We start from the raw sequence: 13,214 nt of genomic DNA on the forward strand, positions 1-13,214 counted from the left end.
TGCAAGCCCAACTCTTTGACCAAGAGCAAGGGTGGTACAGTGACAAGAGCCTAGCTCAGAGCGCAAGAAGAGGCTATAGTTACTTTAATTAGTGGCTACTTAAGCCATTCATGAGCCAACTATACTGGTGAACTTCTACTAATAGTTAGTAAATCATTGGAGTATGAATGCTGCTGACACACAGCACAGAAGGGTGGATTTGTCATGTAAGACAGAGTATAGCTGTAGCAACAACAGATAGCAACAACAAGTATGTTTCTAGGACTAGGATGCTGCTTGCTGTCCTCCTTATCCATGATTCTGTTCATTGGATTTATTCAGTGATATTCTTTGATGTTCTTTCTCATACACACAAAACTGTTTTCTTTTCCACAACACCTGTGCAGTGTATTTATTGGAGGCATAGGTTCAGTTCATATGCTACTGATACAGTACAGTAACTGCTAAAAAACAAACAACAACCGACCAACCAACCAACCAAACAAACAAACACTTGCTTCCATGTGGGTTAATCTCACTTCACAGGAGTAATGTCTGAAGCACACACACACACACACACACACACCACACAAGAGGCAGTAGCCCCATTCCACTGTCCTGCTTCATTGCCAGTCTCCCTGGCCTCTAGGGCCAGAGAGGGACCAGTGGCAAAGCCCTGCATAACATCCCCTCTCCTTCCAAGTCAGTAAGAAGGGAGGTGTTCCACCACCCAGTTTTGCTGCCAGATGAGAAGTAAGATTTCTCCTCCTGCCTGGTGGCATGGCAAGAATTGTAAGGTGGTTCACAACATGATTGAAAAAGTCAATCATAAAAATACATACTGTATGTGTAACATCCACAAAGCAGTAAGTATTTTTTGTAATCAACAAATTATGAACATGGAAGCCTGATGGATCTGTGAGGAGAGAGTATTCCACAAAATGGATGTCACCACTGAGAAAGCCCTTTTCCATATCGTCATGAGATGTATTTCTGTAAGAAATGGCATCCTGTGTGGTAAGGAGGGCATCCTGTGATGTTTGAAATGGTTGGGCTCATCAATATGGGGCATTCTCTCAGACAGCCTAGTCCTGAACTGTTTAGCATTTTGTAAGCTTAAACTTGGCTTGATAGCAAATTGGCAGCCAGTACAATTCCTTCAGCACAGGAGTGCTTAGCAGCACATGACCTTTTAAAGTAGTGGATCATTTTAGTTTAGCAGTTAAATATACAGTAAGTGGGAGGCATGAATCTTAAGTGACAACTATTAGGTGAGTATGTTAACATAGTTGGGGCCTTTTCAGTGGTAGCACCTCAGTTTTGCAATGCCCTGTGTCAGGGGTGAGGATCTACGGTATTTTCAGGCTAAAGGCCACATTTTATCTTGGGCTGCCTTCTGCAAACTGAATGCTTGTGAATGGGAAGGCCAGCAGTAAAAAGTGCATAGAGTCACAGGTGAAAATGGATGGGGCAATATGTGTGAATCTTGCCTTTCTATATCCCTTCCACACACAAGTGAGAATTCTTTATACACACATGCACACACCTCCATCCAGTTAGATGAGATGTATTATCATAGTTCAATGGTACATTCCATCCAGATAGAGGGACTCAAGGAGAACTTGGAACAGGCTAGGTAAGAGATGTGGTCTGGGGAGAGTCCCAATGGCTGGATAGTGAAGGTTGCTTTCAGCACCTAATAGGGTCGTCATACGTTGGAAGCAGTATCCGAGTGGAAATCAGCAAAATGTCTGGGGAAATCTGGTTGTATGGCAACCCATGTCGGCAACCCAGCTCACAACTTTGCTCAGAAAGCTCAACAACTTTTGTGTCCGGATTTTCAGTTCTTCTTCTTCTTCTTCTTCTTCTTCTTCTTCTTCTTCATTGTATTGCCACCTTTCACCAGCAGTTAAATTACAGTCACAGTAATTGGGTGGGTCCTAAAACCATACATCTTGGGTGCCAAAGGGCAAGGTAAAGTAGTGTGCCTTAAGCATTTGCTGAAAGCTATGAAAGCTATATAGTGAAGATAGCAGATATGCCTCTGTGAGGAGGGAATTCCACAAATTATGCCATTTCAGCACCATGGGAAGGCCTCCTTATTTTCTCAGGCCTTTAAATTCTTTCCTGATTTAAACACCTTTGTTTTTTATGCTGCTTTCATATGTTTTACTGATCTAATTGTGTATTCAAATGTGTTTTTCCCCTTTCCTGTAAACCACCCTGAGAACATGGTGAAAGGGTGGCATATGTATATTTTAAACAAACAAAATAAAAATAGATCCTGTGCTAATGACTACCAAACGAAGTCATTTAAAAAACAACAACAACAACTGAAAATCTGAGGCAGAATATATATTTGGCTACATAGTCCTTCAACATCCGTTCATTTTATCACAGGAACTCCAGTGTGAAATTTGAAGTGATTTTTGCTGGAGGCAGGGAGAGGCAATGCTAATTAATAAACAGTCCTAAATGACTGTCAACTTGCCCCACTCAGTAGCCTTATCAACTAACAGGCAGGGAAATGTTTTTAACCAAGATCACCTACAAACCACTTGCCTTTGAAAAGGGTTTCCTTTTCTCTTCCCCAGACAATTCTTCTTGCACATTTTCCAGCTAGAACTGATATTGTACATGGCCCAATAATGTGCAAAGCAAATCAGACTAACAAGAAACAAAGGCAAGTCTTATTTTTTTCCGGAAATGAAATCATGGCCTAGTTCTATTTCCTGACCCCGGGCAAATGATTGACATTGGAGTAGACGGTGACCTGCTTAGAGTGGTTTAGTGTGTCAACTGCCACCTGGTTTTATGTCACTGGGCATGTAATGAAGCTGACTAAATAAGGCAGAGCTAACCTAGAAAAAGACATCAGACTTAAGTTATATTTTTAGGCTGATTTCTTTTCACATAAATTTAAATACCAACTGGAGTCATTCACTATGAAAGACCGTGCTGGCTTTCTTATGCTATCAGGAAAGATTAAGGGCTCAGGTTGGTTACGTGGTGTTCTGGCTTCGCCTGGCAGATCTCCTTGGTTGGAGCTTAAAATGTGTAGTAAACTAGGCTACTTTTCTTCTTAGATGCATAATGCAGCGGATGGGTCCCTTTTATGTGACATTTTGCTCCTGGAAAATGCAGGGGAAAGGTTGCCTTTCCAGGCAGCGTCAGCACCAATAACTAGGCAGACGGCAGCTTTTGACTGGCGACAGCAAATATTAAATCTATTTTTATTAATGTAATTGGAGTGGTTTCAGGATTTGGCAAACCTACTCCCTGCTTTTTGAAAGACATGGAGAAAGGCTGCATCTTATGGGGTGTGTCCTATATGAAAGGCTACGTTCTCTTCCTCAGCTTATATCATGGCTAGATTTTTCTGCACAACTCAGTCCTTATTACAGACTGAAAAGGGAATGCGGTGTTTGGGTTGAATTGTCCTGTGGCAATATATTGTCTTCTTGAATTCCTAACTGCACATAAAAGGCTGCGGCCGCTGTTTACCTTCTCCAAATAGTCCAAGCTCCAGAATATTTCACTCCTGAAACACACTACCTGGGTTTGTAGTATCCCATGAAGTTGATGTGAATTAATAGGGTTGCCTCCTTTTTCTTAGCCCCTGAAACTTATTTGTGTGCACCACAGAGACTAAATGGAGGTGGATACTCATTCAAGATTACTGGTCTCAAGCATTCCAGGTTGTCTGTTAGCTCCCCATCCCAACCAAGATAAATAGGCACTGGGGAGTTTGGTACACTTTCAAAGCAACTTGCTAAGCTGCTCTCAGAAATGGAATATTGCATTATATTGTGGATAGCCAATTTGGTACCCTCCAGATGTTGTTGGAACCCAATTCTTATCAGCCCACCTTGCATGTCCAATGGATGATGGGAGTTGTAGTCCAACATTATCTGGTGGGCATGATGTTTGTTACCCCTGAGATATATGGACCATCCTTGCTTAGAAAGAAAAATAAGTATGAGCATTGAAACCCACACATAACTAGGTGAGTGGTTATTCACAAGGCTTGGTTTTTTATTGTACTCAATGGTATGGAGCCCTGGTACCTCTTATTTTGATGCCCATGGCAGCCATTTTCTGCTGGCACCCATCAGACCCAGTACCTCATTTTTAACAAAAATTAAAAGACTGACTATTTGTATGTCAGAACTCAGACTCATAACTCTTGGCTACCCTGTGCACAACCTTTTTCGAGAATGTGGTCCCATATGGGAAAGTCCCACTCGTGTTTTGAAGCCAAATTTCTGGATCTTGGCATGCAACAAAGGCAATTGCAGAAGCCCAGGCTTCGTTCTCACACCCTTCAGTTTCAGTAAATGGTGAAGCTATGCACTGTTCAAACTGATGATGATAATTACTATTACTAATACCCTGTCTATCTGGCGTTGTTTCTCCAGCCACACTGGGTGGTTTCCAGAAGAATAGTAAAAACACGACAAAACATCAAATGTTCAAAACTTCCCTAAACAGGTCTGCCCTCAGATGTCTTCTTTGACATCTGAAGGGAGGGTGTTCCACAGGGAGGGTGACACTACTGAGAAGGTCCTCTGTCTAGTTCCCTGTATCTTCACTTCTCACAGTGAAGAAATCACCAGAAGGCCCTTGGAGGAGGACCTCAGTGTCCGGGCTGAGCGATGGGAGTGGAGACACTCCTTCAAGTATACTGGGTCGAGGCTGTTTAGAGGGCTTTAAAGGTCAGCTCCGACACTTTGAATTATGCTTGGAATGCACTGGGAGCTAATAAAGATCCTTTAGGACTGGTGTTAAATTCTAGGTTCAATCCTTGGCATCTCCAAGTAGAGCTAGGAGAATCTTCTGCCTTAAATACTGCAGAGCAGCTACTGGTAATTATAGGCAATATTTAGCCAGATGGACCAATCAATGGTCTGATTCATCAAAAAGCAGCTTCCTACATCCCTATGTCCTAGACTTATTACTTTTGATTCTTTAGAAGCATTCTTAAGAAAACTAAGATTCTCGTCCAGATGCATGTACGGTGGGAAGAGGGTATTTATGAAGTTCACACACTGGCGTATGAAGGGGGCGGGGGAGCGCACCACATTGGGTGCCATTTGGGGAAAAGGTGCCATTGTGGCCGTGCCCCTGGGACATGCAACCCTGGGACATGTGCCATGCCCCCACGGGCAATGTGCCACGCTGATGCACCACACCCCTGGGACACACGCCAGGCCCCTGTGGGCGACACGCCACTCCCCGCCTGTTGTCCACTCCAGGGGCTGCAGCATGTTGCTCCGCCACTGAGTTCACATATTACAAGACCTGGAAAATATGTGTGAATTTCTAAAGAGCCCAGTTGGCTGGATGTAGCAGGATAGACTGTACACAAAGTAAGAGCCAATATACATAAATAAGTGATTATGTAGCTCTCACAATGCGGACTGCTGCAAACTTCCATTTGGAGATTAGCAGCATCACTACCCAATCCTACTTCCTCCAGTTTTCACTGAACACAAGTATACACAAACAGATTACTGGGGTTAGGGAGTGGGAGCAGAGAGCAATTGAAAGCAGCCATTGCTTGTTCATGTGCATCAGCGGAAGTCTGAAGAACAACAGTCCTATTCAGACAATGCTCAGCAAAAGAAGAACATGGATACAGTGAGGCTGTAGGGCCATATGTTTGGTACCTTATTTTTCCAGTGAGACTGAAATGATTAGATTACAAATTTTGCATTCACTTCCACTAAAAATCTGATTAACCTTGCAGTCTCAACCTTGCATTATTAAATGGTTTCTTTATTTTTCCTAATCCCTGTATGCATTGAAATATTGTCATGAAAAGAAAATATAAAAAAACATTAAAATAGGTATATTATACAAATAGACACAATCAAAAAAGTCATACAACATTCTATTAATTAACAACTTAGATAATGGAAAATATGTTATTACAAAAGGTGGAGTTATGGTAAATATATTTTCTTTCTTTTTTTAAGTCTTATTTTATGCCTACAGCATTGTTACTCTGAAAGTTCCTTGGCCGGCAGTATCTCCCCTGAGTTGGTGATTAAGCCAATTAAGGTTTTGAAATGTAATGAAGGCACCAGGTGAGTCTCCCTGGGGAAAGTATTCCACAAGCAGGGAGCCACCACAGAAAAGGCCCATTTTCATGTTGCCGCCCTCCAGACCTCTCACAGAGGAGGTATACAAAAATGGGACTCAGCAGGGTCAGTTCATATGGGGAGGGATGGTCCTTGAGGTGTGTGGTCTTGAGCCATTTAAAGCTTTATAGGTCAAAAACAGCACTTTTAATTGGGTCCGGAAACTAGTTTGCAGCCAGAGCAGTTGGGTCAGGATTGGTGTAATATACTCAAACCGTCTTCCTGGTAAGCAACATGGCCGCTGAATTCTGCACTAGCTGAAGTTTCCAAGCTGTATTCAGAGGCAGCCCCACACAGAACATGTTGTCATGATTTAACCTAGAGGTTACCAGAGCATAGACAACAGAAGTTAGGCTTTCACTGTCTAGATAGGAACACAGCTGAGCCGCCACACCAGCTGCAGCTGATGGAAGGCACTCCACACCACTGAGCCCCCCTGAGCCTCAAGCAACAGTAATGGGTCCAGAAGTACCTCCAAACTCCCTCCTTCAGAGCAGGCCTCCTCTCACCCATCTGGTTTCGGGAACCACTACTAACAGTTGCTTAGTCTTATCTGCACTGAGCTTCAGTTTATTGACTCTTATCCAGCCAGACTCTGAAGCAAGACATTGGTCCAGCACATCCACTGCCTTACCTGCAGATGTAAAGGAAAGGTAGAACTGTGTGTCATCAGCATATTGCTGATCATTGGGTGTAAGGCACCATTTGCCAAATCTGCTTTCAAAATATGACTTTTTTCTGTTTCCAGTCCTGCTCTTTTAGTATAGTGTTGATCCCATTTTGAATTTGGAATAGGATTTATTGCTTTTTCCAACATGTGCAGGGTTAATTTTTGTTTGTTGTCAGTGCATGGCTTCATGATGCTGCCGCCACTCCCCTCTGGCTTCTTCCCATGTAATGCAGGTGGCTGTGATCATATTACAAGGAGATTATGAAGGGCTGCACAATCTTTAAAACGTGTCTCTCGTTCTGTCCATCATGGTCATTTCAACAGCTCTAGCTGCTTCACAAAGTGGATGTTTCCAAATGATAAAATACAAAATTGACTGGAACCATCCCAAGAAGTTATTAAAATAATGGAAGTTCTCTAGGATCTCATCCCCAGTATTGGCTGCTGTTACTTCTGAACTGAGGAGCTGAAAGAATTGAAGGACTTCAGAAGGTTTAACTTTTATCCTAGGCTACTAGTCTTTCCAGTGCACCATCATTTGCAGTCCAGTGCAAGAGAAAATCTTGGTTTTAACTAGCATAATGATATGAGATTGGGATACCTGGGTTTAAATTTATGCTGGCTCATGAATCTCATAGGGTTGTGTGGTCATGAGCAAAAACAGCATCACTCAATTGAAACTATCTTACAGATTTGTTGTTAGGAATTAATGGGTTAGAAATGTATGATAGGTCCAGGGTCCCCTCCTCCTTTGCATCCGTTTGTTTTTCTCAAAACTATTCCATTTTCATAATTCAATTTGGCAGCATCCAGTTATATTTGCACAGGCAAATCCTTGTGTGGAGCATGCTATCAGCACAGTAAGGAATTACTTGCCTAAGGTAGCAGATAATATATTCCAATTAAAATACAGCTAGAGCCAAATTCTAAAGAAGAGCTGATACATCAAATCCTTTATTAGATTGAATGCTGAACCCTGAATTTATTACACTGCACAAATTCCTAGGGTGGAAAAGGGAAATGAAATATAACATTAATGGCTTTGTTGGGCATTAATAATATAATATATGTTTTTTCCCTAATGTTTCCAGTTAGGACAAAGTCTTATTATGTGCCATTTTAAAAGAAGCTTCAAAATGTTGCCAATGTGCTCTTTCACTTTTTTAAAACATAAAACCCACTAATGCTGTTTAAAATTGGTTCACGATATTTCCGCAGGAAAAATGTATTGTAAAGGTTACATATGATAAGAAACTGAGGTTTGCCACTGAAAGAACTCCAATGGCAAGTTCGCCCCTTCATAATATGTAGTATGACTCCATTGAGTTGTGTAGTTCTCTGGCAATGAAGCTTCGGATCATTGACTGCTACTGGTGCTTGCAGGAAAAAGTTAAAAATAGTCATGGCTGAACAGAAATTAGGGCCACATTCACACCATACGTTTAAAGCACTATGAGACCACTTCAAGCTGTCATGGACAAAGAATCCTCGGAGCTGCATTATGTTAAGGATGCTGAGAGTTGTTAGGACACCACCCTCACAGCGCTACAATTGCCAGTTTCCTGTGAAGAGGTATTGATTGTTAAAGCACTCTGAGAATTGTGGCTCAGTGAAGGGACCATATAACAGTGGTCCTAAAAGAATTACATTGGCTCCCATTTCTGAGCACAATTCAAACCGTTGGTGCTAGCCTTTAAAGCCCTAAATGGCTTCGGCCCTGTATACCTGAAGGAGCGTTTCCACCCACATCGTACAGCCCAGACACTAAGATCCAGCTCCGAGGGCATTCTGGTGGTTCCCTCACTGAGAGAAATGAAGCTACAGGGAACCAGGCAGAGGGCCTTCTCTACAGTTGCACTCACTCTGTGGAACACCTTCTCATCAGATATCAAAGAAATAAATAATTATATGACCTTCCATAGACATCTCCATAGACAAAAGGAAGTTTGTAGTGTGTGACGTGTTGTGTTTTTACAATTTTTTGTTGGGAGCTGCCCAGAGTACCTGGGGCAACCCAGTCAGATGGGTAGCATATAAATATGTTGTTGTTGTTATATTAGGGAATAGGGCTCTCCTCAGCACCCTTAAAAAACTACAACTCTCAGAATTCTTTGGTGGAAGCCTCACTGTTTAAGGCTGTTTAATACTGTTTAACTGCAACAGTAGCTAAATAATATGTGGGTGGATTTGCTAGTACGATGTCTTGTTAACCATTCTTACTCTGCATAGTTATATAATAGCATGCAAAAACCATTTTTATTACTCTTCAACCATATTGTACTTTATAAATAATTAAATGTGACTTCCTTGTAACCAATCAATGGGGTTTCACAATTGTCTGCACAATTTCCAATCTCAGTAGAGGTATGTCCACAAAATCCTGCTTCCAAGGGCATGCAAGCTCTACCTATATTTAGGTGACACTTTTCAAGAAAAAGTATCCAGTTATGTTTAATATGTTTACGGATGACTGCCGGACCATATGTGATTGTTTTGGAATCCCTGGTACAGGGATTACAGTAGAGCTTTTTTGAGACTTTAGCTTCACTTCCTCCAAATAAATCAACATTTCAAGGCTCTGGTCTATTCTACTGGGAACTGGATAAACGAAAATGACAAGGTCAGTAGATATTTTAAGCATACACATCTAATTATACGAAAAACAGTATTAATGAAGACTGAAAGCAAAATTTATAAATATATTTCCCTGGAGAACTGCACATGGAGAAACTAATCTAGAAAAATAATAAGCCAAATCACTTCATTTGATATGAACCAGGATGTGATGCTGACATAGAATCATAGAATTGTAGGGTTCGAGGGGACCTCAAGGGTCATTTAGACCAACCTGCTGCAAAGCAGGAATCAACTAGATCATGAATGATCCAAAGCACTTTCACATTCATCAGAACTTTGTTATTTTGGAGCTATTCAGTTGCTTAATGTGTGCTTCATTCATTTAGATGTGGATGTTCTATTCACAGGGCTTCATTACTTCTTCCAAGGAAACAGGAACAAATCCCATGCTGGGAGTCACTATTCACTGCAGAATGTACATAGAATTAGACTCACAGTATCTTGTAGCCTGCATAGCAGGCAGGCAGTTGTGGCAGGGCGTTTTCCGTAGTAGTCCCACAACTATGGAACTCAGTTTCTTCTGAGATTAGGCAAGCTTAATTACTAGTGAAGGACTCGCGGCTTCAGGATCTGGTGATGATTGCAGATTTAGAGATCTAAATGTGGAGGGAGGGGTTTTTAATGGGGGGAGTTTACAGGGAGGAGGGGAGACTTAACTCATCCCCTCCACAGCTGTAGCACCCTGAAATCACCCTTGTGATGCCAATTAGGCCTTCTTTTCAGCCTAATTTTCCCTGCAGGCCCCAGGGAAAACCTTTTGTGTCTCCAGGCACCACGTTGGTGACCCATGTGCTAGGCTATTGTTATTTCCTTCCCTTTTCTCATCCCTTCATCTTTCTTTGGTTTTTCTATTCCTGCTTTGCCAGAAGCAGAGATTTCTGAACTTGTTGATCTGCTATATTGGATTGGTAGGCATGTTTTTCTCTCTTTCAGACTTAATGCTAAAACACTAAGGATGCTTTTAAGCTAGATGGGCTAGAGGAAATATCAGCAGGAGGTAATGTAAGACATGGCAATCAACCAACCAACCAGGCAGTCAGTCAACTGACCATCTTAGCTGTGAGTCCTGAGGGACTTGCCCCCTGCCTTGCAGGCCTTTTCCCACCTGGCTTGGGGTGGCAGGGCTCTGACTGACTCCAGCTACAAAACCTGCACCTGTTGAAGAGGCCAGAGACCATCTTGGTTGTCTCTTAGTGCAGACCCAGGTCATCAAGCCTAAACTTCCACAGCCACTGCCCACCATGAAGCTCCATTGGCAGGTTGGGCAGCAACAGCAGCAGGTATGTTCTGTGCTTATGATGATATGTTATTCTCTTCTTAATTATGCTGTTTTACATTTTATATCTGACATCATTGAGTAATGTTTTCTTTTGAAACATTTAAGATAATTTTTGCTGTTAACTTGGCTGTGTTAGATGTGGATTCTGTAGTAGACCTCCTTTGTAATGTTTTATTTTGAAATCTTTAAGATAATAGTTTAGTTTCCTGTTAATTATGCTGCTTTGAATGCATACTTTATAGTTAACTTTCTCCAGTAATGCTTTATTCTGGATTGTTTCATTGGATATTTAAATGTGTTGTAAAGCCCTTTGAGATATTTTTCTTAAAAATATGAAGTGGTATAGGAATGAAATAAATCACCACCACATTGCTTTATTATAGTTCTCATTCTTTATGCATATCAACCCTTGATTCCTTTATAGTTTACTCTTAGTGTTTGGCTTGCATTGGAGTGCTTGGATTGAATTTCTTTTCTGTACTTCTGGAGTCATTTGGGCCACTAATTTTTATTATCTACTGTTTCTATATTATTTATCAATAAACTATTTAATTCATTTCAGTTATAATCTTTAGTCTATGGTCTTTCTGCTTTAATCCCTGGGGTGCAAATTTGAATGAAACTAGACCAATTATCTCCAGCTAAGATACCAGCATGCTTACAGAAATGGTTACACTTTACATTTGAGACAATATCACCTCACTCCACAACGCAAGATTTCTGTTTTTTGGGGGCTGGGAGGGGAATAGTTGTGGCTGGGTGCCTTTCACTTCAGTGGTTAAACCAAATCTACTCTCAGTTCTGTTACTATATATACCAATGAATTGTAACAGAAGTCTTTACCGTTCAAAACACTGAAGTCGGTATCAGCTAATCAAAAACAAACACTGCCTTTGGCTATTTTATTAAGCTTTCCTTGTGAAATGTTACTCTAGCTAGCATGAGAGCTAAAGTTTACTCCATTTATTATAATATTCGTAGTAATACTGTGCAGTCAAGTGCAAATGATCTTCCGCCTTCTCAATTAACAGAGTATTAAGACTTCCCTGAAGAGCAATAAACTCCTTTAATATGACAGGGGTACAAGTTCATTTATGCGCTTCTTCCAAGGTGCATTTCCAAATCTGTGTGAAATTCCCTAAGCTCCTTATTGATTGTCAAGGCGAATCAAGGCAGCTATGTTTTCCTCCGTTGGTGTTTAAATCATATCCCATAGGAGATAAACTAGGAGGAACTTTGTAGATACTTATTTAAAAATATTGTTGTTGCATCATTTCAGAAATGCTGTCTTGAGTGGCCTGTGAAGTAATATTCATGTATATCTGCTTCCCTAGCCACACATTTCTTCTCCTGTTCAGTATTTTACATAGCTACCCAACCAATGTGATGTGCCAAGAACAGAGTGTGCATGCTGGATCATCATATAAACAGATCATCATATAAATGAACCACATGGTCACTTAAAACTAAAGGCTGTGCACGCTCATATTGCACCTGGAACTATGTGCTCCAGAGAGGTGTCTGCTTAGGAGGGGAAGGGGAAGAAAATTGCTCACTTGCAGACAGAAACGGGTTCCAATTCAAGATTTCAGTAATATGATGTGCAGTGCTCCTATTCAGGGCTTCAGCAGGAGTGTTTCCCCAGAATTCTGCATTCCATTCACCCTCTTCCAGTTTTCCATTCTTGCCCACTTCCAACAGTGAGCCAGTATTTCAAGGCCACTGAGCATACTCTGTTCTCATCTGACTGTTTTGGGTTTTTTTCCCAGCCAAAAAGGGTTTTTTCCTCGATTCCTTTCTTCTTCTTTTGGTTCTTGTGCAGACCTCAAGGTTTCCCCGAGTCTGCTGATGCCTCATTCTATTGTGTGGGTCATGCTGTTTTGGCTATGTAAGGATCAATATGAGAGTTGTCACAACTTGTGACAATGTATCTGTTTTTATTTTGCTTGAATTTATTTTTCTTTAACTTTTAATTTCAGAAACCTGGTTGTTATTAAAATATTTAGGTGGGAAGAAACACTCTTGAGCGTTTCGTATCAGTATATAGATTAGCCACAATTCAGTCTAGAATAAACCATGATTAAACCTCATTGATTTCCAAATCTGACTGAATTAAAATCACTGGTTTTTTTAAGTATAGGCAATGACCATTTTGTGTGTGTTCAGTATGTGCAAAAGCCAGAAGTGACTAGAGTGCAGAAAGGGCAAAAATGGTGTGATGACAGGACCTAGCAATCCCACAAGCCTTTGCAAGTTCAATCCCAGGAGGCCTTGCACCAACCTGTGAGGCCTATGCAGAGAAAGCGGTTTCAATGGTGTTCCCAATATACACATTTCGCTTAAATGCACAGTGCCTAAGAACATAAACCCTGCGTTAATGGGGAGTTGTCTGTATGCAAAATTTGTGGCAAACTGTATCTTTATATGCTGGTACAATTTTTTCTGAGACCTGTTGTACAAGCGAATAGCTGAACTTGAGCGATGCATCTTGACCCCACTCTGGTAA

The sequence above is a fragment of the Podarcis cretensis genome (genome assembly GCF_951804945.1).
Source record: "Podarcis cretensis genome assembly, chromosome: 4".
In the NCBI taxonomy this organism is placed as follows: Eukaryota; Metazoa; Chordata; class Lepidosauria; order Squamata; family Lacertidae; genus Podarcis; species Podarcis cretensis.